The sequence below is a fragment of the Molossus molossus genome, unplaced genomic scaffold (assembly GCF_014108415.1).
Source record: "Molossus molossus isolate mMolMol1 unplaced genomic scaffold, mMolMol1.p scaffold_m16_p_15, whole genome shotgun sequence".
Taxonomy (NCBI): domain Eukaryota; kingdom Metazoa; phylum Chordata; class Mammalia; order Chiroptera; family Molossidae; genus Molossus; species Molossus molossus.
In genome coordinates, this window is record NW_023425350.1 from 5,450,195 (window position 1) to 5,473,760 (window position 23,566).

General features: G+C 53.2%; 1 protein-coding gene across 2 annotated transcripts in view; it reads left to right on the forward strand.

Annotated features, from left to right (window-relative positions):
- LPIN1 (lipin 1) overlaps positions 1 to 23,566 on the forward strand; it is a 110,127-nt gene that overhangs the window by 27,093 nt on the left and 59,468 nt on the right. The window contains exon 1 of one of the 2 annotated variants that reach the window (XM_036262755.1): positions 12,273 to 12,317. The exons of the other annotated variant lie outside the window; for it this stretch is intronic. The gene's annotated coding sequence lies outside the window, so the exon portion shown is untranslated. Of the gene's footprint in view, positions 1 to 12,272; positions 12,318 to 23,566 lie in introns of those variants that run through there. 2 annotated transcript variants of the gene reach the window in all.

A 23,566-nucleotide genomic window follows, 5' to 3' on the forward strand; every position in this document is an offset into this window, starting at 1 on the left:
TGAGTTTTGCCAAGGATACAGCAGTTCACCCTGGAAGACAGACAGGGGAGAACTGGTTCCTTGAGGGACTGATTCAGGAGGGAATCGAGCTTCACTGGCTGCTCGTGTTCAGGACCGTCCACATCCTTTTCCAACCAGGGGTCTGGCTGGGAGCTCCAGGCTGCAGACACAGCCCAGACGGTCCCTGCCCAGGCCTTACTCTCGTGGGGTCCTTTGTACAGTGAGCAGCAGTGCACCGACTTTCCTGCTCAGATCCCTGGGAATCAGACATGTAATCCTGCCGCTGCGTGGCAGCCCTTGCTCCGGGGCACTGGTCTCCACTTCCTGCTCCCTACGCTGGGTTTTCTCCTGCAGGCTGAACAGCTGTGGCAGTTAGACTTAGAGCAACCTTACTGCCGGGCCACGGCCTCTCAGACGTGTGCTGCCGACAGGACCTGTTTGAGGGCGTAGGGACAGCGGCTGTCACGAATGCGGTTTTGTGAGTGTGGTCTGATCTGCAGAGACCAGGAAAAAGGGCTTCCTGTCATTCAGGCGAACAGAGGTGTATCTGCAACCCAGGGCTCCAGGGCGGGGGGCATGCAAAGGTCTGGGATCTCGTTCTACTGCGGTTGGCAGGTGCCATGTAAGCTGGACTCTCCCGGCCCACTGAGCACGCCGGCTCAGCCACACCCCTTCTGGTCTCAATACTGTACTTTCGAAGAGGAGACTCCTGACTTAAGGAGCAAGTGCATATTTTTGAGCCCCTCCATCTTGGCGAGGAGGGTTGTCATGATCTGGAGAGACCACAGAGGGGCCTCGCGTTCAGTGAAACGATCTGCTGATATTGCAGGGCTGCGGCTCCCAGCTCCTTCTCCTAGGCTGAAAGGGCTCGATTCGCACCTGATCCGCCGAAAGGTGCTGCGTGGCGTGACGGCAAGTCAACGGGGCCACGCACAAATGCCGGGCAGATGCTAGAAACCACTGCCCAGCCTTTCACGTTAGACTCCGCAGCGAGTGCAAATCTACCCCCCCAAAAATCATCTCCCTTATCAGAACTTCTTTCATACGTATGTGACTTTGTCATCAAGATTCAGAAGCACCATCCAGAGAAGACACGGGGCGGGGTAAGCAGTTTTGTCTGTCTGGGACTTGGAGGGCTGGTCCTCACGGCGCGTCTTCCTAAAGCGTGGGAACGCCCGTGGTTCGTTCACTGACGTCACCAATTTTCACCTTCCGCTCTGCTGTGTAACATTTGACGGCAGGCATGCTGGTCATGCCAAGGAAATGGCTTATGAGGAGAGAGCGCACTCTAACCCTAAGCATCTATAAAGACTGGGCTCAGGCAGGCTGTTCCTTGCTATTCAGTCAGAAGTTTCGGCTCCCAGGGTCACACCCGAGCAAAGACTCCCGTGGTTGTAGGGCAGCCTTGTCGTATTTTATCGGATTCCATTCTGATGCTGTAATTTTTCACTTTCATCACTGTTTAAACTCTTTTTAGTTGATGGAACAATAATTCAACAATTGTATCCTGTACTGATTCATCATTTTTGCCCGTAACTTGGGCATTTCAAAGAGCTCCTATACAGCTTACCTTTCTTGGAGTTGATGCTTTTTTTTTTTTTGCAACATCTATTACAGACATATTTTAATAGTAGACTTGGTAGATAACACCACTTTCCCATGCTTTGTAAAAAATAGATAAGATGCCCTGACCCGTTTGGCTCAGCGGTTGGAGCATTGGCCTGTGGACCAGAGAGTCCCTGGTTTGGCTCCCGCTGGGGGCACATACAAAAAAAATAAATAAAACAAAAAACAGATAAGGTAATTTCCTCCTTCAACATTTCATCAGCTTGTTGGAGCGCAGCTTCCTGAATTAGAAGTTCCTTCCAGTTAGCTTGCTGTGGCTTCAGAAACCAGGAAGGCAAAATCCGCTTTCAGGGAAGGCTTTGGCCAGGCCGTGCTCCAAGCTTCGCAGGGCCCGGTATCGATCGGGCTCTTCCGCATCCAGAGCTGCTCTCAGACCAGCTCCACCCAGCAGCCCTGCACAGCGCCGGGGCTGACATCATAATCCCAGGGGGATCATCAGACCCCTGCCACCCAACAATGAGCGTCTCCTGGACCCGCTGCCGAGGGCGTGGACGGAAGGATGACTGAGGGGAGAGAATGGGAGGGGAGAGGGTGGGTTGACGGACAAGATCAGGAGGCCGGGGAGAGGGGCAAGGCGGGGGTCATGGGAGCCCACCATGCCTATCCTAGCAATGGCCGATAAGTGGGGGACGAGGCTGCTGAGAAACAGAGAACCAGGAGAAAGAGGAAAACCTGCCTGCAGACCTCCACTTAAAGTCCATGGAAGCTCAGTGGGGTCCTGCCAACATGCCCTCCAGATGTGGGACGCCACACTTTCTTCCAGCTGCTAAGGTGACTGTCAGGCGGGGAGGGGGCGTGTAACTGGACCTCAATAGCTTCTCCACGTGCCGCTTCTCAGGCACAGAACTCGCTGAAGATTGGCACCAGTGACTGAGATCTGGGGACACTAGAGCCCCATCACATAACTCTTGGAGTTTTGATTCTATCTTCTGTCAACTGGTTTGCTCTCCTCACCTAGTAAGAGTAACTGATGGTCTCCTTGTGGAGTTCTTTGAAGAAGGGTAAAGCACCCTGGCCGGTTTGGCTCAGCGGTTGGCGCAGAGGCCTGCGGACCAGAGAGTCCTGTTTTCGGTTCCCGCTAGGGGCATGTACCAAAAAAAAAAAAAAAGACTGGTAAACCATGGTTCATATTTGTAAACTTCTAATCTATGCAGATACTTTTCCCTCCCCACATTCTATCCTACGCCCGTGGGAAATGCACAGGCACGGCCTGTGGGCGTGCACCGGCATGTGACGCTGTGTACTTGCAGGACCTCTGCACGCGGGCGCCTTGTCAGGAATGTCCAGAGTCGGATTCCTGCTAGAAGGACAACAGGCAGGAGGGACAGGAACTTCGATTCCCCAGCCAGGACCCCGGGAGCCCTCAGCACCTTTGTGAAGTAGGTGAGGTTTGCCTTTGGCTCCCGCCCCTCCTGGCCCTGCCTCTCTCCCTTTGTGGGGGCCCCACAGCCGAGGTCTTCGTATTGCCCAGAGCGACTGGTCACGTGATGGTGTCTTCTTCGAGATTTTAAGATAGTGCGTTTTTCCTCTGAATTGGGAACGGGTAGTTGTCCGAGACGTCTCAGAACAGCCAGCTGGTGTAGACAGATGCCCAATGGGTCCTGGCTGGGAGACCGTGAGCGGAAGCCCCGCAGCACGCTCTTCTCCCCGGATCCCCTGGCCTCCTGCCTGTGGAACGAATGGGCGCTCCGCTCTCCTCACCCCAGGGAGGACCGGCCGGTGGGGAGCTCGCCAGGGCTCTCCTTCCCCAGAGGGGGTAGGACCGGGCCCGCGGCACTGCCTGCCTCTCACCTGGGCCTGTGTGGGGATGGGCTGTGTCCCTGCCGGGGCTACCCATGTTCATGGACTCAGGCACCGCCACCTTTGCAAATGGGTTGTCCCTTCCTCTGTTCTCCATGCCAGTCAACTCCCAGCCATCGCTTGACCCCATCACTGACGTCTAGACCATTGCAGAAGCCCCCCGCGAGCCCACACGGCCTGCCCACATGCCAGGTTACAGAGACAGAGACGCCTCGCCCCTATGTAGCCAGGCCGATGCAGCCCCTGCCCACATGCTCTCAAATTAAATGACAACCATTCCTCAAGTTAGAGGAGTCGCTCGTGTGTCACGCACACCTCACCTCGGTCCACCCAGTCGAGGGGTGCCGTCTGTGTTAGCCTATGGCCTTCATCCAAAGGAAAAGTGAAACTTCTGGTTTCCATATGACAGGACACAGCACCCGCCCAGGTCAGCGCCTGTCCTCCCAGGAGCCCGGAGATCGGGCACCATCTGCCTGGCTGCTTGCATTTCGTACACGTGGCTTCCGGGCCCTCGAACCCTTTCTGGGGTGTCCAGGTGTCCAGAGGTTTATTTAGCTTTGAATAAGGTTTGCTGACACCTCAGAAGGGGCAGAGGAAGAATGTATTAATGTAAGTTCTGCAGTAAGGGCTCTGAGGGAGAAGGGGCAGGCAATCCCTTTCCCTCGCTGCACCAGGGAAGGTTGGATTATTCCTTGGTTTGCATTGACCCTGACACCAGAAGGGCCAGCTGAGTGACAGCTGTGCAGTTCCTTCCACAGGACGGGGGGGCAGGGCTGGAGAGACAGGCCCGAAGTCTCCTGAGCAAGTGTCCCCGGGACACCAAAGGAAGGGAGGCTGCCCTCATCTTCGGTGACGCTCGTAGGTGCATGTCGTTGCACTCACGTGTGGTATCAGTGCTCTGCTTTGGGTTCGAGGAAATTGAATTGAACTCTCCTCAGTATGAGGGAACATCTACTTTAATCCGGGAGATTGATTTTAATGCTCCTAAGTGGTTAGTTCCTTCCTGCGCTAACTCAACTTCACAATCAAGTCGTCAATCATTCCGTGGCTTCTGAGACCTCCTGGGGCACTGTGGGTGAGAGAAGAAGAATGTAATTTATTTCTGCCTTCAAACCAGGGTCAACCCCACATCCGAGCCCCCTGCGCTGACATCTCGTGGTTCCCCGCACGCATTTACTGTGCGTTTCCGGGTGCTGGTCCTTCTGCTCAGAACACCTCTTCCCGCACACTTCACCTGTCGAGCCTTCTCCATCCCGAAAGCCCAAACCTGATACTGTGTGTGTCATCAGGCTGCTCAGTGTTCGTGGTGAGCAACCATCATCGCCACTGCTGTTGTCGCCGTAGGACTTGTACGTTGTGTCAGACTTTACACTAAGTGCTTCAAATCCTTCGTTCCTTCAAACAGCCCTGGGGTGAGAAGATATTTCCACCCCAGCTTAGTAGAAAAGGAAACGGAGGGTCAGAGAGGTCAAACGTCCCTTCCCTTAGATCACATAACTAGCAAGACGTGAAGCTGGGGTCCAAGTGGTTCCGTCTGGGAGCTGCTGCCCCTGGTGCCCCCAGGCAGGCCGGCCCGTCTCCTGCTCCTCCACCGACCTCTCTGCTCTCTCCTTCTATCGGGTCTGCTGGTATTTGACCGACTTGCGGAGGCCTTGAAGGGAGGGGCCAGGTCGGCTCAGGGGTCCGTCCCCTGCAGTGTGGCCGGCCGGGGCACACCAGGCGGAGCTAAAGAGGCTGTGGCAGAATTGGGAAGCTCTGGACCAAGGATGGGAAGTGCCCCGAAGGAAGCCATTCCTAGGATGTGTCAGCGACCTCTAGCTTACAGATGGTGGGCTGAGACGACGGCGCGGGTCAAGCAATCTGGTTTCTTTGGAAATTCTGGAGTTAAGGGAGTGAAGTGGAAGGTGGGGGGGGGTACATGATGGGCTGTGACTGATGAGGGAGGAGAACCTGGGAGAAAGAGAGGGGGCGGAGCTAACAGAGGGGGGAGGGCGTGAGAGGGAAAGCCTCCATAGTCCAAGGCCCATTTCTGGAATTCCTGGCTTCTTTCCATATAGCACGTTCCATTCACACACTCACACACTCACACACACTCACACACACACGCACACTTGCACACACACCCTCACACACACACGCACACTCACACACGCACACTCACACACACACTTACACACGCACACTCACACACACGCACACTCACACACACATGCACACTCACACACACATGCACACTCACACACACTCAATTTGAGCTGTCTTGTATGGGTTCCGTGACATGGACATTTAGAAGAAATAGAAACGATCTGTTGGCCCTTGGCATGGGGGCTGGGGCAGGAGAGGGTGGGCTTTGAAAGAGGGAGTGGCGGCCGTCAGGGCCCAGCACGAAGGGAGTGGGCTCTCAGAATACTGGTTCTTAAACGTGACTGTGCATTGAAAGCTCAAGGGGAATGTTGCAGTGTCCCGGTGCCTGGGTCCCACCCCCAGGGACTGTGGTTAACTGATGCGGGCACAGTCTGGGCCTGGAGCGTCTGACAGTTTCCCAGGTAATTCTAATATGTGACAAGTGTTCTTGGGAAACACCGCTTTGGAATGTGAGGGGTGGGTGAGCATGTCCAATTCTAGAATGATTTCATTTATTCTAAGAACAAGAGGGGATGAGATCTTGACTTGAAGTCTCAGAGTGTAGAGTTACTTTCCTCCACCAACTCCAGCTTCTAGGTCCATGATGAAGAGATGGTATCTAGGCTCAGACAAGGAGCAGAAGTCAGTGTGGGTGGCTATTAGCAAGTGGCATTTGAATTCTGTAGGGGTCCTGGCCTGTTGGGCTCAGCACTTAGAGCCTTGGGCCTCCGGACCGAAGGGTCACAGGTTCGATCCCCAGTCAAGGGCACTTGCCTGGGTTGCAGGGTCGATCCCCAGCCCCAGTCCAGGTCGTTTGCGAAGCAACCAACTGATGTGTCTCTCTCACATCGATGTTTCTCTCTCTCTCTCCCCCTTCCTCCCTCCCACTCTATCTACAAGTAACTAGGTAAATAAATACATTCCGTAGCGAACAGTGGCCCTCCCTCCCAGGAGCACGCCGATGCCTTTCCTCTTGCTCTGCTCTTCCCGGCAGGTGTTACCTTTACCTTCCTCCCTCCTAACCTCCCAGGCCCTCTGTCTCTGCAACTCATTTCCCCAGCCCATTTCTCCTATGCTCCCTTCTGCCTCTCTGACTTTCTAAGTAAAGTCTCTCTGATAGTTTGGGGGAAAATTCTGTAGTTAACAGATACGATTTGTCGGCAAATCCAGTCCTCTTCTGCTTTCCTGTTTGTTTTGAGCGGACAGAGGGTTATATAATTTATTATATAATTTAGCATCTTAGATTTTATCTTAACTGGGGGTAAAGGTCTATGAGCCGAGAAGTCTAGTAGCTGAACAATTTACCCTGGGGCTGGCCCAGAGCGTGGACGCTGTGACAGGTCGCCTGGCGTCGTCTTTGTGGGAACCCGAGTTAATTCTGCAGCCAGCTTCCCTCGCTGAGGTCAGAGACCGGGTCGCTGTGCTTAGCACTGTAGTCCAGGATTCTGGTGGGCTCCCTCCAACTTCAAGACCTCATCTAAGTCTAATGACCCCGCCCCCCATCATGCCATTGGGAATTAGGGCTTCAACATGTGAGCGTAGCAGGGGGACACAGACCTTCGGTCCGTAGCGGATACATTTCTCAGTTAAATACAAATATGATTGCTTTGTGGGTAGAGTATAAGCTACCCACATTGGCTTTGCCAACGATGAAAAGATTAGAAAGTTTCATTCCTGCCCTCTCTGCTCTCCTCTTCCCTTTCCCCTCGCAACATGCTCTGCTGTGCCTGGCATCTGTTCTAACTGGCACATGCTCGTGCCACACCAAATAGTGTGTGTGCCAATCCTGGGGCTGGCGACGAAGAGACGCGTGCTCACTGTGGGGCAGGCGGAGGTTTGGGGGAGTGCTGGAAAGGATGAATGCTGTGAAGCTGAACCCGGAAACACTGATCTGAAATACACCCCAAAGGGCCTACCTTCCAAGGCATGTGGGCTGGTTTATAGAGACTGGGTCCCGCGGGCCTGGAAGTGGACTAGAACGAGGGGACAGGTAATAATGTAGCAAAAATATCTTTCTTGTCCTAGCCTGGCTCATTAAGAACCTTCCCTCTGTGGCCAGAGGAGAAGGGGTGTCCTAGCCCCTCTTGATAACGGGGAACACAGACCGGAAGCCGTTGTCCGGGCAGGCAATGGCTTGCCCTGCTCCCCGATCACCTGATTGGAGGCCAGCCAGGGCCTTCCTCCAACCCTGCACACACCAGCGCTCTGCAGCGCTGTTCCCTGCTCAGGACATCAAGTTCAGCTGATCCTCTTCTCGGGCGTCGAGCAGGTGAGCCCCAGCAGAGGGGACCCCTTCGGTTCACAGCAGTGCTGAGCAGGATGGCAGTTTTGTGTATTTGTGCGATTGGCCGTGATGACTACCCCAAGTGTACACCACCGAGTCCAGATGCCACGTGGGTCTGCTCCCCCGAGGAGCCCCAAGGCGCCACACGGAGCCTGGCACAGGGCAGACACAACAAATGGGGCACGAACGAACGTGTGGGTGAGTGGCTGAGCGAGGGATGGCTCTTGGCTGCTCTCTGCGTGAGCGAGACAGTGTGGGCCCACGGGGTGCAGCAGGCCCCGGGGTGCAGCTCTCTCTGCCCCGAGCCAGGGGTTCACTGTTTCTCTGCTGCCCGGTGTTTGTGCTTCCTGTGTGTCTTCCACTCTGCTCAGTGTTTGACCAAGGGCTGGTACAGGATCTATTTAACTATTGTCTCTCTTAGGGCGGAGTGGGGAGGTGTGGCCTCCGGAACTTGGCGTGGCCGACTGCCAGCCTCTCCCCTTTATCTCTCTGTGACTTCTTTCCCTCCAGCCCTAATCGAGGATCCTCACCCTAATTTGAGGGTGGGCCTTCTGGCCTTTGGCTCCAGACATTCGCCCTCCCTGGTCCCCCCCCCCCCGCCGTGGACGCCAGGGCCTCCCAGACCCGTGTTCCCCCACGAGACTGGCTTTGGTCAGCCCGCTCCCACCCACCAGGGGACTCACTCCACTGCGGGTGGATTTCCAGGCTGCTCTGTGCCCTGCACACTGAGGAGATGAGGTGGGACCAGGGACTCCCTGGTTCCCACCTGATTCTTAAGGCCCCAGCAAGGGAGTGTCCATGCTGAGGTCACCTCATCAGGAGTCCCAGCCAAGCCAAGGACTGACCACCGATGCCACCCCCAGAGCTGTCAGGAGACCAGTTCACTGTACCTCCCTGCAGTGTTTCCTGGGCTGTTCACCACCCCTGCCCCGTGCGGAGCCCTGTCTATTGTGCAGGTAGCTAACCTGGGAAACTCGGACCTCACTGGCTAGAAGGGGGAGGTTGCCGGCTAGAATAGGCTGCTTCCATCACTCTGGTCGCCTTCCTGTGCAGAGGAATTGTCACTGCCCAGCCTTCCTCATCCTCGGCTACACGATGCTCTCTGGGTGACCCTCCCAGGAGGGCGGCCAGCAGCCTGTTGCATCCTGGAGAGGAGTGAGCTGGGCTAAACACTCAACCAACCCTTTTGGGAATCGCCAGTCCTCAACGTGCGGGGTTCTGGAATTTAAAAATCTTTCAGGTCCGCAATCAAGCCATGTAATTTACATGAGGGCCTTTTCCATCCTCCAAGTGGATCTGTGGGGTGAGCGTCTGCCCCCTCCCCCCACACTTTCCAGATGGTAAAACGGAGTCTGTGGAACCCAAGCCGCTTGCATTGTTTGGCCCTGGCATCAGGGCCCCTCCTTCTTCCTCCAGCCAGCAGGAGCAAGTTTTACCATCTGATGATCCTCCTCTTCCCAGCTGGGCCAAAGCAGCAGGTCCTGGAATTGGCCAAGGGGATCACCTCAGCCATCCAGGCTGAGTCACAGCTGTTACCACCAACACAGCAAGGGCCCTCCCAGGGGGACTCCAGCCAGGGCCTGATCAGAAGTTCTGGGGCTCTGGCGAATCCAATTCAGCTTAGTGAAATGTGCTCTAGTGAGTGCTTCCTCCTAATTGCTTGATCAATTGCCCCCCCCCCCCCCCCCCCCCCGGCCCTGTTGAGAAGTGACAGCTGGGAAGGTGCCTTCCCTGGGGTGGCAGGCTAAGTTGGGGAGCCATCAGACCTCACTTGCTCAGGGGCCAGTTGGACCCTGCTAGTCGGTGCTGACTTTGGGTGAACCCCAACCCCGCTCTGCTCCCACATTCGTCATTTGCAGAGTAAGTGCTTTGGACGGGATTTTCTGTTTCCAGGCTTCCAGTCTCCACATTTTAATACATTCAAGATTTACTTTATTTTTTATTTTTTTATTTTTCCTCACCTGAGGACATTTTTCCATTTTTTGCACAGATAGAGTAGGAGGGAGAGAGAGGAAGAGAGAGAGAGAGAGAAACATCGATGTGAAAGGGACACATCGAGTGGCTGCCACCCGCACGACCAACCAGGGCCGGGGATAAACTGCAACCGAGGTACATGTCCTTAGCGGGAACCGACCCCGGGTCTCTCCGGACCGAAGGTGGACGCTCTAACCGCTGAGCCAAACCGGCCAGGGCAAGATTTACTTTAAATAAAGGCTTCACTTAAGCAGCCCCAAGTTGGACTTTGCTTCCAGAAAGCCGTTTATATAGGGTCAACTTGCTTGCAGACCCCAAGGCCAGACACTCCCTGGCGGCAGTGGAGGGGAGAGGAGAGCATACGCATTTTCTCCCTGGGGCCCTGCATTTCCACTCCACACTCTGTCTCTGACATACCGCTGTGGAAGGATCTCACTTACAAATGCTGCTCCCCGTGCGGACCCCTCCTCTGAAATGCCAGTGAGGGAGGGGCTCACCTGCTTTCCTAGGTGCGGGCTGCCTGGATGGGAGTTACCCCAAGACTGGCCAGAGGGCATTCACATGTGGCCAGCTAGACAGAAGACACATTACCGGGGTGAACCTCTCAGGCAGATGACCCCAAACTCCAGCCAGCCCACCTCCGCCCGAGCTCCCGAAGCCTTCCCGACATCTCGAGGGTGGCTGAAAAGCATCTCAACCTTAGAGCCGCCCAAACTGCTCCTGCATTTCCTTCCAAGCTGCCTCTTCCCTCTTCCTTCTGCATCTCCGCGAAGATGCAACAGCCCCGCAGTGGTTTGCCCCATATGAGATTTCACCCTCGATTCTCCCTTCTCTCATCGTGCGGCACCCCACCCACCCATATGTCAGCCAGTCCAGGGTTTTACCTCCAAAATAAATCTGAAGCCTTTGCACTTCTCATGACCACCTCCACCCCTCCCATCAGTTTGAGGCCCCGCCATCTTCCCTGGTTTCCTGCAGTAGCTGCCTGAGTTTCCACTCCTGTCCCCTACAGTCCGTGATTTAAAAAATGTAAATTAGATTATATAATTCCCATGCTTAAAACTCTTCTTGGAATATTTAAACTTCTTAAAATTGCCCCAAAGACCCTCAAGGTTTGGTTCTTGCTACTCCTCCAGCTACCGCATGGCTCCAGAGACCCACAGAGGGCTGCCTCAGGACCTTTGCACTTGCTGTTTCTGCTCTACTGAAAGCTCTGCCTATGTTGTCCATCTTTGTAGGAATTGAGTGTTTCTTGTCATGTGGGCTTTCCGTTCACATGTGACTGCCTTTGACCATCTGATTGCCGATGTAAGAACATCTAAACCTGTAAAGAATTTTTATGAGTTTATTTGAGCCAAACAGAGTCTATGCCTGGAAGCAAGATCTCAATAGACCGAGAAGAATGCCTCCTAGAGTGAAAAATTTGCAGTTTCTTTTATGTGTTTGGAATTCAGGAAGGAAGTAAAGAAGATGACATGAAGGTGAAAGAAAGCAAGGCAGGAAATGGATCAGAGGATGTTAATTAGATTATGTGCTCCCAGGAGGCTGATTATGCCTCTGAGGTGTCTGAAAAAGAGGGTTACTCTGGCATGGCATTTCTAAGCTGTGTTAGCCTAGATGGCACAAGAAATAACAGACAGGGCTTGCTTAAGGCAAAGATAAACCTTTCACCATGACCTGCCCAGTTAGACAGTTATGATCAGATCACCCCTTGAGGTTACTTGTGGTCAGTGGAGTTCTCAGTATTATTACAGAGCCCATTTATCATCCACATGGTCTAAATCATTTCATCAGTGGAGATTATCTTGCTTTTTATTTGTCCCTTGCCTTTTCTCCTGCTGCGGAATGAACATTTCAAAGGGGCAGGGACCTGTCTGTCCTGTTCAGTGACTACGGTTTGCTTAATGAATGAATGAATGAAGCAGGCGTACTTGGTCATTCAGATAAAGGATAAAGGTGGACTAGTGTGAAGAAGCTAAGTGTAAACACCAGTATGGCCAACACGTGATGGTTGAAAAGTGAAGGCCTGGGTCAGAGAGGATAAGGGACATGCCCAGGTCCCACTGCTGGGAAGAATGCGGCCCAGATGACATCCAGCCAGGCCCAGCGGCTGCCCTGACTGCGGAGTTGTATGCCCTCTACAAGCCTGAGCGTCAGTAAAGGTCCCCCTAGCCATTTGAATTAAATATGTGACTTCGGGGAGGAAAATCAGAAACATGGCCCAAGGTCCCGCAGCCACAGGAAAGCTAGGGTAGGCGATGAAGAAGGGCTGGCGGACCCGGCTTTCCTCCGGGGGAGGTTCTACCGCCTTGGGCCAGGCGGGCTCTGAAAGCAGCCAGCGACCTGAGCCTCGCGAAGCCCCTCGGGCCAACCCGCTCCGGCCCGGCCGGCCCCGCCCCTGGCCCCGCCCCGCCCCTGAGCCCCGCCCCGCCCCCGGGAGCCGCGCCGACTGCGAGCGCGCGGCGGCCGGGTGTTTGCATACAAAGGCGGCCACGCGCGGCGCGTCTCGGTGAGTAGCAGCCTCGGCCGCGCCGTGGGGCCTCGGCCGAGCCGGCAGAGCCGAGCCGCGGTGCAGGGAGGGGCCGCAGCCCCGGCGGGCGGCCCGGGACTGGGGCGCGCGGCGAGGCCGGAGCGGGCCGGGGCGCCGGGCCGAGCTGACGCCCGCGCACCGGCTTCTGTCCCCGCGGCCCTGTCGCGGGAAGTGGTTCCGGGAGGGAGGCAGAGGAGGAGGCCCTGGGGCCCGACGGCCTCCCCAACATCCTCGGGCTCTGCTTTCGGGGCGCCCGCAGGGCTGACCTTGAGCGGCAGGTCGGACCGGTGGGGTGGGTGGGTGAGGCAGCGGGCTGGTGGCCCGGTCCCGTGACGGCGGAACCATCTGGGTCCAGAGAGGAGAGGGGGTTCTGTCTGCAGCGCGCGGCCCCTGTGGTCTCCCCGGGACTGGCATGAAAATGTGCCTCGAGGGGTTAAGGTTCCTGCTGTGCAGTTTAGGAAGCGGAGGCGCAGGGAGGTCGACCGACGTGCCCAAGGTCACACCGCTGCTGCCAGGCTGTGAACGGCCTGGAGCCTGGGTGCCCCGATGACGGTGGTCGCAGGATTGCCAGGCCTACTTCCTTCCATCAGATGCCGCTGCAGACAGTGTTATTTTGGGGAAAGCCCAGAAATTGTAGGATGAAAAGTAATGTTTTGGATAGAACGTTAGGTGCCATAGCGCTCGAGTGTAGGTGACTGGTGAATAATGTGCGTGGAGGGTAATGCGTGAGAAAGCAGATGGCAACCCTATTTTTGACCACTACACAGGAAACGTGGACTAAAACAGTTGGCAGCATTATTAATTCGGAGAGTTTTTGGAACCCAGTAGTTTCCCCATGATAGCAGGAAAAGATGAGCTTGAAGAGGTTTTTTTTATTGGGGTTATGGCAGTGAAATTTGCTGTCAATCTTGCATTCCATAATTTGGGTCTTAGGAATTAAAGTAAGCATTTGAGGGAAATGTATAGACGTCGAGAAATAAACACGTTTCTCCCCAGAAATGTTGGAAGGTCGAAGGGTTTATTTTTTGCTTTTTTATTGTGATAATGCTTCATACTTGCCAACATTTGTTTTTCAAGCACTTCTGTGCGTGGGTGTTTGTCTTGGAGCTTTTATTCCTGGTTGTGGGTAGGGCCAGGTGCCTTGGAGCAGGCCTGGACAGCGCCCAGATGGGCCCTGAACTAGTGAGTCTGAGGCTTGGGCTCCAGTCTTAGTTTGGCCTTAGCTGGTTGTGGGACCCTGCACAGTGCAGTTACTGCCCCAGATCTCGGTTACCAAAAAAACACAAAACAAACCCCTCATCATTCTGGAAAAGACGGCATGCTGCAAGGGCAAACCTGCTGGGTCTTAGGGCGCATGAGAGAACTGGAGGGTTCAGGTGTGTGTGGGGGGGCTGAAGGATCTCTTGGTTCTTTAGATGGAAAGATGTTCACCGTCCGGCTGAGAAGTTGTATGGAGGTGAATGGACAGGGTCCCATCTGGTGAGGAGCAGGGAGCTTTTCCACACTGGTGATCACGGCCACATCTCTCAACCCACGACTAACTTTTGTGATTCTTGCAACAACAACTTATAGTTTTTTGCTGGTTGCTGATTGCTGGGGTTTTCCAGAAAAAAGCCACAAGCCGTTAGACCAGAGTCATGGCTCTGTATAGACTGTCTGCTCCTGAGAGTGATGTTCTTTACATTGCTCACGGAGCTGACCACAGACCTTTCCATCGAGACACACCTGTTTGCCAGCTGCTTCTGGGACAGGACAAGCACATTACACTGTGGTCCTTGTTTCCAGGAAGTCCCTCCCTCTCCTTGCAGACATGTGCTCCCTCTGCATTCATGGGTCTCACTAGGCATATCCCATTGGTTTACAAAAGATACAAACCATAGAGGTCATGGGGTAATGGGGCACCGTCGCCCAACAAGGCTCTCTCTCGGGCAACTTGCTTTGGCAAGAGAATTTCCTGCCAGTGAACTTGGCTTGATGTTAGAGTGCTGCCCAATTTGGGGTTGCCTTTGGACTCCGATATTTGGACAAATGGAAATGTATCACTGCCCTGTTGGAATATAAACATACCCTTCTAATATGTCTGCATTCATTTTAACCAATAGTATTCCTTGCCCCTGTCTTTTTGGGGAGGTGCATTTCAAATAGTTGATATGTGCAAGGCACTGTCAGGCAGGAGCCTGAATTCCAAGTTCAGCCTTTGCCTGGAGGATTAGCATCTGGCTGTTATTTGTGCTCGCCCTTGGAAAAGTCCTGTGAGTGAGGGTGGTTGCCGTGAACATCATCCCGTTTTGTAGATAGATTTGAAACTGAGGCGCTGAGAGGTTAGTAACTTGCTTGTGGTTGCAGGTTAGTCGGTGGGGGAGCTGGGATCTGAACACCAACCACCTGCGTTCATACCCCCTGAGCTGTATGTAGGCAGCGCACTTGACCGTCCAGCTGGCATTTCGCCCTCCATGAACTGGTGGGGTGGAGCGGGTGGGCATCATACAGAAGCCACAAAAGCAGGGCATTCTTTTTGACCAAGACATACTTGGACAGAGGGCTCTCGCTGGTCTGTGAAGAAAGGACAGCTGGAGGATCGGGACCTAGATCTGGCCACCTGGTAGTTTAGGCATCTCCATCCCCCGACCCCTGTCCAGGCCTTTTGTGCTCCTTGGCAGGGACCTGAGAACACTCATCACATGGGCTTGTAAGATCTGAGCTTTGCAAAACGCTGGAGGAGCGGAGCGGTCACCCAGCTGACCTTTCTGACACCACCCCCGCCTAGTTGACCCCCTTGGGTCTTAGCAGGTTTAGTGACAGGGAGACCTTGACACTGAGCAGGTCAGTTTTCTGTTCTGTGTTGAATACATGCACATGTGAAGCTGACGTGGAAACCAACACGGTGGAAATATACATGTTGGGAATTGAAGGTCTCCCTCCCCCGGCCTGGTCCCAGGGCGAGCCTGTGAACGAACCTTGTTTGGCGTGAAAATCAGTCCAGAATTTTTTGTGCATATCAGAATATGTGTAAATGTAATTCTTAACAAGTGGATTCGTATTGTAAATATTTTTTTTTACACTCAATATATACCTATACCTTTTCATGTTAGTTTGTGGAGCTACTGCTCCCTCTCTCTCTCTTTTTTAACAGTCTCATAATATTCCATCATATGCTGTGGCTGGTCTATAATTCATTCAACCTGAGTCCTATAGATACTGAAGCTGCTACTAAATGTTCCCTGTTCCGATCAGGGCCGTCATTCTGTAACACGGTGCAGGGGTCTCATAGTGGTGGCATTGCTGGGTGTGCTAGTAGGTGCAGAAAGCGACAGGCATTGATTGCCGAGTGTTACCCCACCAGCAGTGAGGGGCATGTTTCCCCCATCCTCACCAACCCTGGGTTTTCCCTGCGATGTTTTGATTTCGGACCACCGGAAAGGTCTCATTTGATTTGCATGTGTTAAATTATGGATAGGGTTGAATATCTTCTCATATATCATTGACCAGATGGACTTCTTCCTTCTTTCCTTCCTTTTCTTTCTTCCATCCTCTGTTAACTCTTTCTTTATTTTGTCCATTTTTCTATTGGATTGGTCCGAGGCCATCTAGACCGGCCTTAACATTCAGGAGGACGGTGTCGGCAAAAACTGCTGGCTTAGGAAGGCTGTGGCCAGAGCTTTGAATTTGGGCATCAGTGCCAAGAAACCAGTGTTTCTCAGCAATCTGTGAACCCTGGAGAGGGATCCTACCAGTTTGGGAACGAAATGCTGACCTTTTCTGATGTAACAAGTGGGTGAGAAGTCAGGAGACCTCCATTACCTAATCTGGACAGTGTTAGCAGCACCACCCTCTGGGAACCTTGCAGGGTTGGGGTCCGCCTGCCCTGTGCCGGCCGCTGTACAGATTGGCTTCAGCGTGTGGCGCTCCCACGGTGTGGGGGCCCAGGCCTGCCCTGTCTGCTCCCTGCGTGTCCGATTGTTCTGGGCACCCACTTTCTTGACCCACTTCGTCAGGGGACAGTGCCCTCTGTCCTGGATGCGCTCAGTCTGCTCACCTGCCACCAACCCTCCTTCTGCAGGATCCCCTGCAGCCGGCCACCCCCCTCTTCTGCGCTCGGAGCTGAGCTGGGATGAGCAGGAGCTCTGGATTTATCTGACCTGCTTACTTCAGAAAGGACTTTGGTGGCAGGGACTCGAAGGCCAGCTGTGTTTGCTGCTTCGTCACTTTTGTCAGGAAGTATTAGTCTGACTTGCAGGCTTTTTTCAAGCACCTCAAGCTTTACTAGTGAATTTTCCTATTTGGACCGGAGTGTCTCCTGAAGAACCCTGGCGAGCCAGAGAGTCCCGCATCCTGACGGGTATGGACGGCTTTGCTTTCTGGCTGAAGAAGCTTCTCTGAGCTCCCCTGAGGGCGTTGAGCTCGGGGTGGAGCAGCTGATGGGCTCGCACATCCACAGCTGGCCGGGTGGGGCGGGACTCGCCCACAGGTGTGCTCAGGTGTAGGGAGGAGAGCGAGTATCTTGACTTTCCATCTGGTTTTCTTTCCTGTGCTTCGGCTGCATCTATGTTACACGTCCCTTTGTTGCCACGTGAACGTAATTTGTCATCCTGGCCAGCTGATAAATATCTGCAGTGCCCTGAAAGCAAACTTCCTCTTTGCCATTAGCATAACTCACAAGGGGAAGATACGCGATGTGTACGCCAGCTTCATTTCATGAAGTCTTATTAGTCATTATATCATTTTTGTCATTTCTTAGAAATTGTTTTTTTTTAATGCTTTGCATGAAAACCAGCATTTATTTCCTAAATGATCTGAACGTGATCTGGCCAGCCCCAGCAGCAGTACAGTGTTTCTGTCTCTGTTCCGCGTGGTCAGACTCAGATTCGGGCTTCAGACACAGACCGTGGAAAGCGCTCAGAGAGCGGCTGCGGTAGGGACTGTAGCCCCATCCTCATGGGGCTGGGCTGTGACAGTGCCTTCCTAGAGTGTTGGGGCACAAGGGACAGCCACCCAGCTCTCCTCAGATGGCCCCAGGACAGCCAGGAGCAGGAGGAAGAGAATTCTGGGCTTAAAGGACCTGTGGAGAGACCCCGGGGAAGCAGGTTTTCGTCAGGCCCCTGAGGAGCAACCGTCTGAACTGAACAGCAAAGGGCTTAAACGCTCCTTGTGGTGGGGTGCTCTCGCTCCCCAGACAGATTCTTCAGTTCCTAGAAAGGCTGGAGATGGACGTCCATATGCAGTTGTTCAGTCACTGAGCCAGCTACGGTGTTAAGGCTTCTGGAGGACAGGAATCGGGTGCCAAGTGCAGGGCTGGGCACAGGGTGGGCACCTGTGTAACCTTGGTGGCCGAGGGGAGGAATGGCTCTGTGTAGGAAGGTGTTGGCTAGTCGCTCACCTGTCTCCAGAGATGACTTTCAGACATACGAGGTAGGTCAGGATAAAAGGAGGGAGAGATGACGCCCACGGATATTTAGACTTTTCTAGTAAAATCTTTTTGCCCCCTTTCTTAGTTAACAAAAAAGTAACGAGACCCCTTTCAGCACTGCAAGGGGCACAGTTTCCCCTGACAGAGCTGGGCTCAGGGCTCAGCCTTGTCATTGTGTCTGACCCGAACTCCTGCCTTAACTGCGTGTGCCCTCTGGGGATGGGAGGGGTGAGGCTGTCTGCTGCTCGCAGACCTACCGCAAGCACAGGCACACCTCCGGGACAAGCAGACCAGTTTCCAAACCAGATTCCAGCTTAGGAAAAGGAAATAAAGCTATTAAAACGTACCCCAGTGGGTAATTTTGGCCTTGCCACTGGAGACGGAAGCATCTTTTTCTATAATGTGTGATCTGCCATGTTGCATTGTAAAACTTTGAGTCTGTGCAGAGACACGTGGGTAGTGGGAATCCGACAGGAGGTAGCACGGTGGTTGCCTACTGGATACAGACTTACCTGCATTTGAATGCTGCGTCCACCTCTTACCTGCTCTGGGACCCGAGCAAGTTACATAAAGTAAAGCTGTTTCCTTCTCTGCAGAATGGGGAAATTCTGTCCCTTGCATCATTGTGATAAACCATGAACAATTTTAACTCATTATTGTCATCATCTGGACAGTGTACCAATCTTTTTTTTTTTTTTTTTTTTGAGTGGGAGGGAGGGGGAGAGAAAGGGAGAGAGAGAGAAAGAGAGACATCAGTGTGAGAGAGACACGTCGATTGGTTGCCTCCTGCATGACCCTATCCAGGGCCAGGGACCAAACTGCAACCCAGGTACATGCCCTTGACTGGAATCAAACCCATGACTCTTTGGTCTGTGGGCTTTCGCGCTAACCACGGAGCACCGGCCAGAGTGACAGTGTACCCATCTTAATGGCCTGGGAAAATGGGCAGTGGATTTAAAGGTTTGCATCGCCCTGGTTCACTGCTGAAATGATCTTTGCCTGGTGTTGCTGGTAAACTCAGTGGATATTTGGAAATTTCTCTGACATGATCCTTTAAGCAGGTAGCCTGCGGGCTGGGGCGTGCCAGTCAGACTGGCCAGGGCCTGCCGGCCGGAGCGCCGCAGCCGTCTCTGCACCCAGGCTGTGACCTGCTGACAGGAGCGCACGGCAGGCCTCGCGTGGGCAGAGGGCGTGTTGGTTTTCCAGTCCAGAAGCTTCCTGGATGTGCCTAGACTCGATTCCACAGGTGTCCCCTAAGCGGCTGCGTGAGGGGGAGGCGCCGCACAGGTGTGTTTTCTTTGAGCTCACGCGGTGGGCTGGTGGCCAAGCTCTCCAGGAAGAGATGGACCTTTCTCAGCACAGACCCGCCAGAGACTCCCCGACCGCAGACTGAACAAAGGAGGGTGTTTTCACCTCGGTCCTAGTGGGGAACGTTTGAGTTTGCCTTCTGAGAGGCCCCGAGGGGGGTGGCTGACGAAATACTCGTGAAATATCACAGGGCCTCAGAGCCACAGAGCCACAGAGCCACAGAGCCACGACCCAGCCAGACTTCCCTGGTTACTTAGCGAGGTAATAACGGTAATAAGTCACTTTTACCCCTTGTTTTTCTAGGGCAAAGGCTTTATCAGCCACCATCTTTTCTAGTAGAAAGGTGTGAATACCTGTGGTGGTGGAGGAAGGTCATCACCTCTGCGCCTCCGAGCGCAGACCTTGTGCAGTTCCTGTCTTTCCGACTCAACCTTTACCTTCCGTGGCCTGTCTGTCGGCAACAGATGCCTTAGGAGGTTGTAACTGAAACCGTGTTTGCTTTGAATTTTGTTTGGGGCATTGTCTTTGAGTGCTTCTTTTTTTCTTTTAATCCTCACTGAGGATACTTTTCTATTGATTTTTAGATATAGTGGGACTGAGGGAGACAGAAAGAGAGAGAAACAGAGAACAGAGAGAGAAACATTGATTGGTTGCCTCCTGCATGACCCCAGCTGGGGCCAGGGATCAAAACTGCAATTGAACCTGTGACTCTTTGGTCTGAGGGCCGATGCTCTAACTCCTGAGCCAAACCAGCCAGGGTATCTTTATGAGTTTTAATGGAGATAATATTTCCCCTTTTCTTAATTTCTCCTAAGTTTTAAATTCTAGCAGTTCCCCTCATGTCCGGACTTGCCTAACTACTTTGGATGTGGCGGGCACCCCGGTATCTACACATCCTGTACCCGCCCCCCCAGGTTCTTGCTTGGGTTGCAGACTTGATTTTTTAATGTTGTTACGACCAGGTCACAGGATCGTCGGCTGAGAGCCCTATCACATCCTCGAATTCCCTCTGTAACCTCCTTGCCAAGTGGTGACTAGACCTGAACAGAAGCTGGTCGCGTGGACGCTGCTTTCCGGGCGGCCGTGGAGCGGCCTCGGCAGTCCTGGCTTTGTTCCAGCCTGTGCCCACTCGTCCTGCGCTGGTGCCTTGTAAACACGCCCCGGGTGTTACTTGTCATCGGGAACTAGATGGCTGCCTTCTGTGTCGCTCAGGCCACACGAGGGGTTTTCTTACCTAGGCCTCACCATTGGTACCTGTTCCATCCGGTGAGATGCAGGAGGCAGCTCTGCGTGAAGGAGAACGGGGTGGACTCGGCTCCTGGGCTCCTGTCCCCACTCTGCCCCTTCCTGAACGAATGTCACACGAAATTGCTTGCTGGTCACATGGGCGGCGCTGCCGGCCCTGCCTGCCCAGGGCTGCTGAGGTTCGCACGGGGAGCTCGCCCACCCCGCGCTGTGCGGCTGTAGCGGGAGGTTCGCGTGGCCTCCTGCGGCTCAGTTATGATAAGTGTTTGGAGCACAAACAGGATGGGTGTTGGGTCTGATTGATGGCTTTGTGTATTACGTTCTCTCCAAAGTTGGCTGGGCCCCTGCATGGTTTTCTAGCCCACATGAGTCTTCTCGTAACCTGCACTTCATACTGTCGCCTGCAGTAAATCTCCCTGGGGTAGAGGCATGCTGGTCTGGGCTGCACCTGCAGCCCCCCGAGAACCCCACGAAAACATGTTGGGTGCAGGGGCCTAGGCAGCCGACGGACACAAAGTTAACATCATCCAGGCAGCGGGGTTTGCTTTCTCCAGGGCCTGGAAGTCTCGGTCAGGATGTCCTTTCAGAGGTGAACCAAAGGTTAGCCGCTGCTGAGACTCGAGTGCAGCTGGTGACTTGTTTTCAGCAGTGTGCCCCACTTGCTTCTAGTATGTCTCCTCGTTGCTGTCTGTGCCAGCCCGGTCCTCGTCAGAGCATGGAGGGTGGTGCTCGCCCTGGGGGCGTCTGTCCTGCAGAAGCAGGGACCCTCCGCAGCTCAGATCTCCATCTTCCCACCGCACGCCACACCCAGCTCTGCCGCCGAGTCACCAGAAGTAGAACCCTGCACTGAGCCCTCGTGCCTGATGCTGGGCATGCATTTTTATTCAGCATGCTAGGGGCACAAGGCAGCTTTGATCCTGCATCCTGTTTCCATGGTGCCAAGTGATATGTATTCTGAACTAGCGATTTTCAACTTGTGCCGCAAGAATTTTTTTTTTAATATTTTTTTCTTTATTGATTTTAAAGAGAGAGGAAAGGAGAGGGAGAGAGATAGAAACATCGATGAGCGAGAACATTGATTGGCCGCCTCCTGCATGCCTCTCCCTGGGAATCGGGCCCACAACCAGGGCATGTGCCCTGACCGGGAATCGAACCAGCGATCTTGGTGCATGGGTTGATGCTCAACCACTGAGCCACACCGGCTGGGCCTCAAGAAGTTTTAAAACTTGCAATACCTGACTAGTCAGGGGCACTGAGCTCTTTTCCCTTAGATTATGAAACAAAAAAAAGACAACAGCCAACACATTAGCCATCTGGTTGTGATTGCCCTGTCTGGACCATAAATGTACAGGTCACACGATAGAGTTGCATTTTTTTTTTATCCTCACCCGAGGACATTTTTGCACTTATCCTCAGACAGAGCAGGAGGGAGAGAGGGAGGAAGAGAGAGAGAAACATCGATGTGAGAGAGACACATCGAGTGGTTGCCACCCACATGACACTAAATGGGGCCGGGGACAAACTGCAACTGAGGTATGTGCCCTTAGCAAGAACCGAACCTGGGACTCTCTGGTCTGGGCCGATGCTCTAACTGCTGAGCCAAACCGGCCAGGGCTAGAGTTGTATCTTATTGCTCACGTCGCATAATAAGGTTACATCTGGTTGGTTGAGCCTCGGTACCAGAAATCTTTATATACAAGTATAGGTACCTGATTTTTAAAAAAGTCACTTTGGAGCAAAAAGGGTCGGTAATTATTATTATTGTTGTTTTTTGGTAAACCAATTAAAATTGTACCTATTTTTTGTGTGTGTGTCAGAACTTTAGTGACTGGTTTATGTGAGCCATGAGATGAAAAGGTTGAAAGTCGCTGTTCTAAGCCAATAAAGCACTTTCACTTTGGGGAGACAGTGTAGATTTAATCTAATTGTCCCCGAGTACCTAGCTTGATAGACAAAAAGATAAGATGAGGCTCCTGTCTTTCAAACTGTGCAGAATTTAGTGGAAGGAAGCGAGGCAGTAGTTACAGGAAACGTGGCGTGTACGCAGGCTTTCCCAGTCCCCTGGTGCGGGGTGCCCGCGGGGAGCAAGCCTCCTGACCTCGCTTGACAGCTCCGGTTTATCAAGCCGCTGTCCTGGGCAGGAGGTAAGGTCACGAACTGGCCCGAGGGCTGGGGAGGAGGTTAGCCGACAGGGGAGAAGCACACGAGGCAACAGGAAATACCGATGAAGGAGGGATCCGAGGACTTTGGCAGGACACCGAAGTCTTTAAGAGAAGAAAAGTGGAACAAAAAGTAGAGGTGAGAAGGATTGAACAAAAATGGTGATTCTGAGAGTTGTATTTCTTGAGAGAGTGTTGCATTCATTTTGACCTTGGCTAAGGTGAGGTTTCTCACCCCTGAGCCCCGGTCTGCAACCTTCCCAGACAAGAGGAGATCGTGGGGCAGCCTGTTTTGCACCCTGTCTCGGATTCGTTTCCAAGGAGCAAACCCACAGCATTAAAACAGAGAAAGTCTCACTTCCTAGGTAACCTGCCTCCCACCGCGCTGTGGTCGGGAGAACTGGGAGGGAGACTGACCTCCTCTCGCCCACTCGCACAGTGAATGAGAGCAGGGACTCCTTCCCAAACAGACTGGAGAGGTGCTTGGCCGACACACCCACGTTCCCTGTTTAGTTCTAATAATGGGCTTTTTCTGGGTAATATTCCCTTTTTTTCCCTTTATTTTTATACAGTTGACTTTTTTCACGTTGAACACACTATTTCTTATTAAAGCGGTAAATAGAATCCCAGGTGGAAATATGCTTTTGGATTTTTGTTTCTGGTATGCTTTCTATTTGGGTCTAATGTAAGTATTGTCGTCGTTTTTAATTCAGGAAAGACTGTGTGGAAAATTGGTATTCCCGTGGGATATATTAGCCTCACACAGTTACTATTATTCCAGACGGTCAGGCTAGAAAATGTCACATTGAGAAAATATATTTGTTTCTTTTTCTAACTTATTTTTATTTTTTTTCTTTATTGATTTTAGAGAGAGAGGAAGGGAGAGGGAGAGATAGAAACATCGATGAGAGAGAACATTGACTGGCCGCCTCCTGCATGCCCCCCACTGGGGATCGGGCCCACAACCTGGGCATGTGCCCTGACCGGGAACCGAACTGGCGACCTCTTAGTGTGTGGGTTGATGCTCAACCACTGAGCCACACCGGCCGCGCATGTTTACTTGTTTCTTAACCTGAGTTACTTTGAAAATCCACACTACAGCTTCAGGA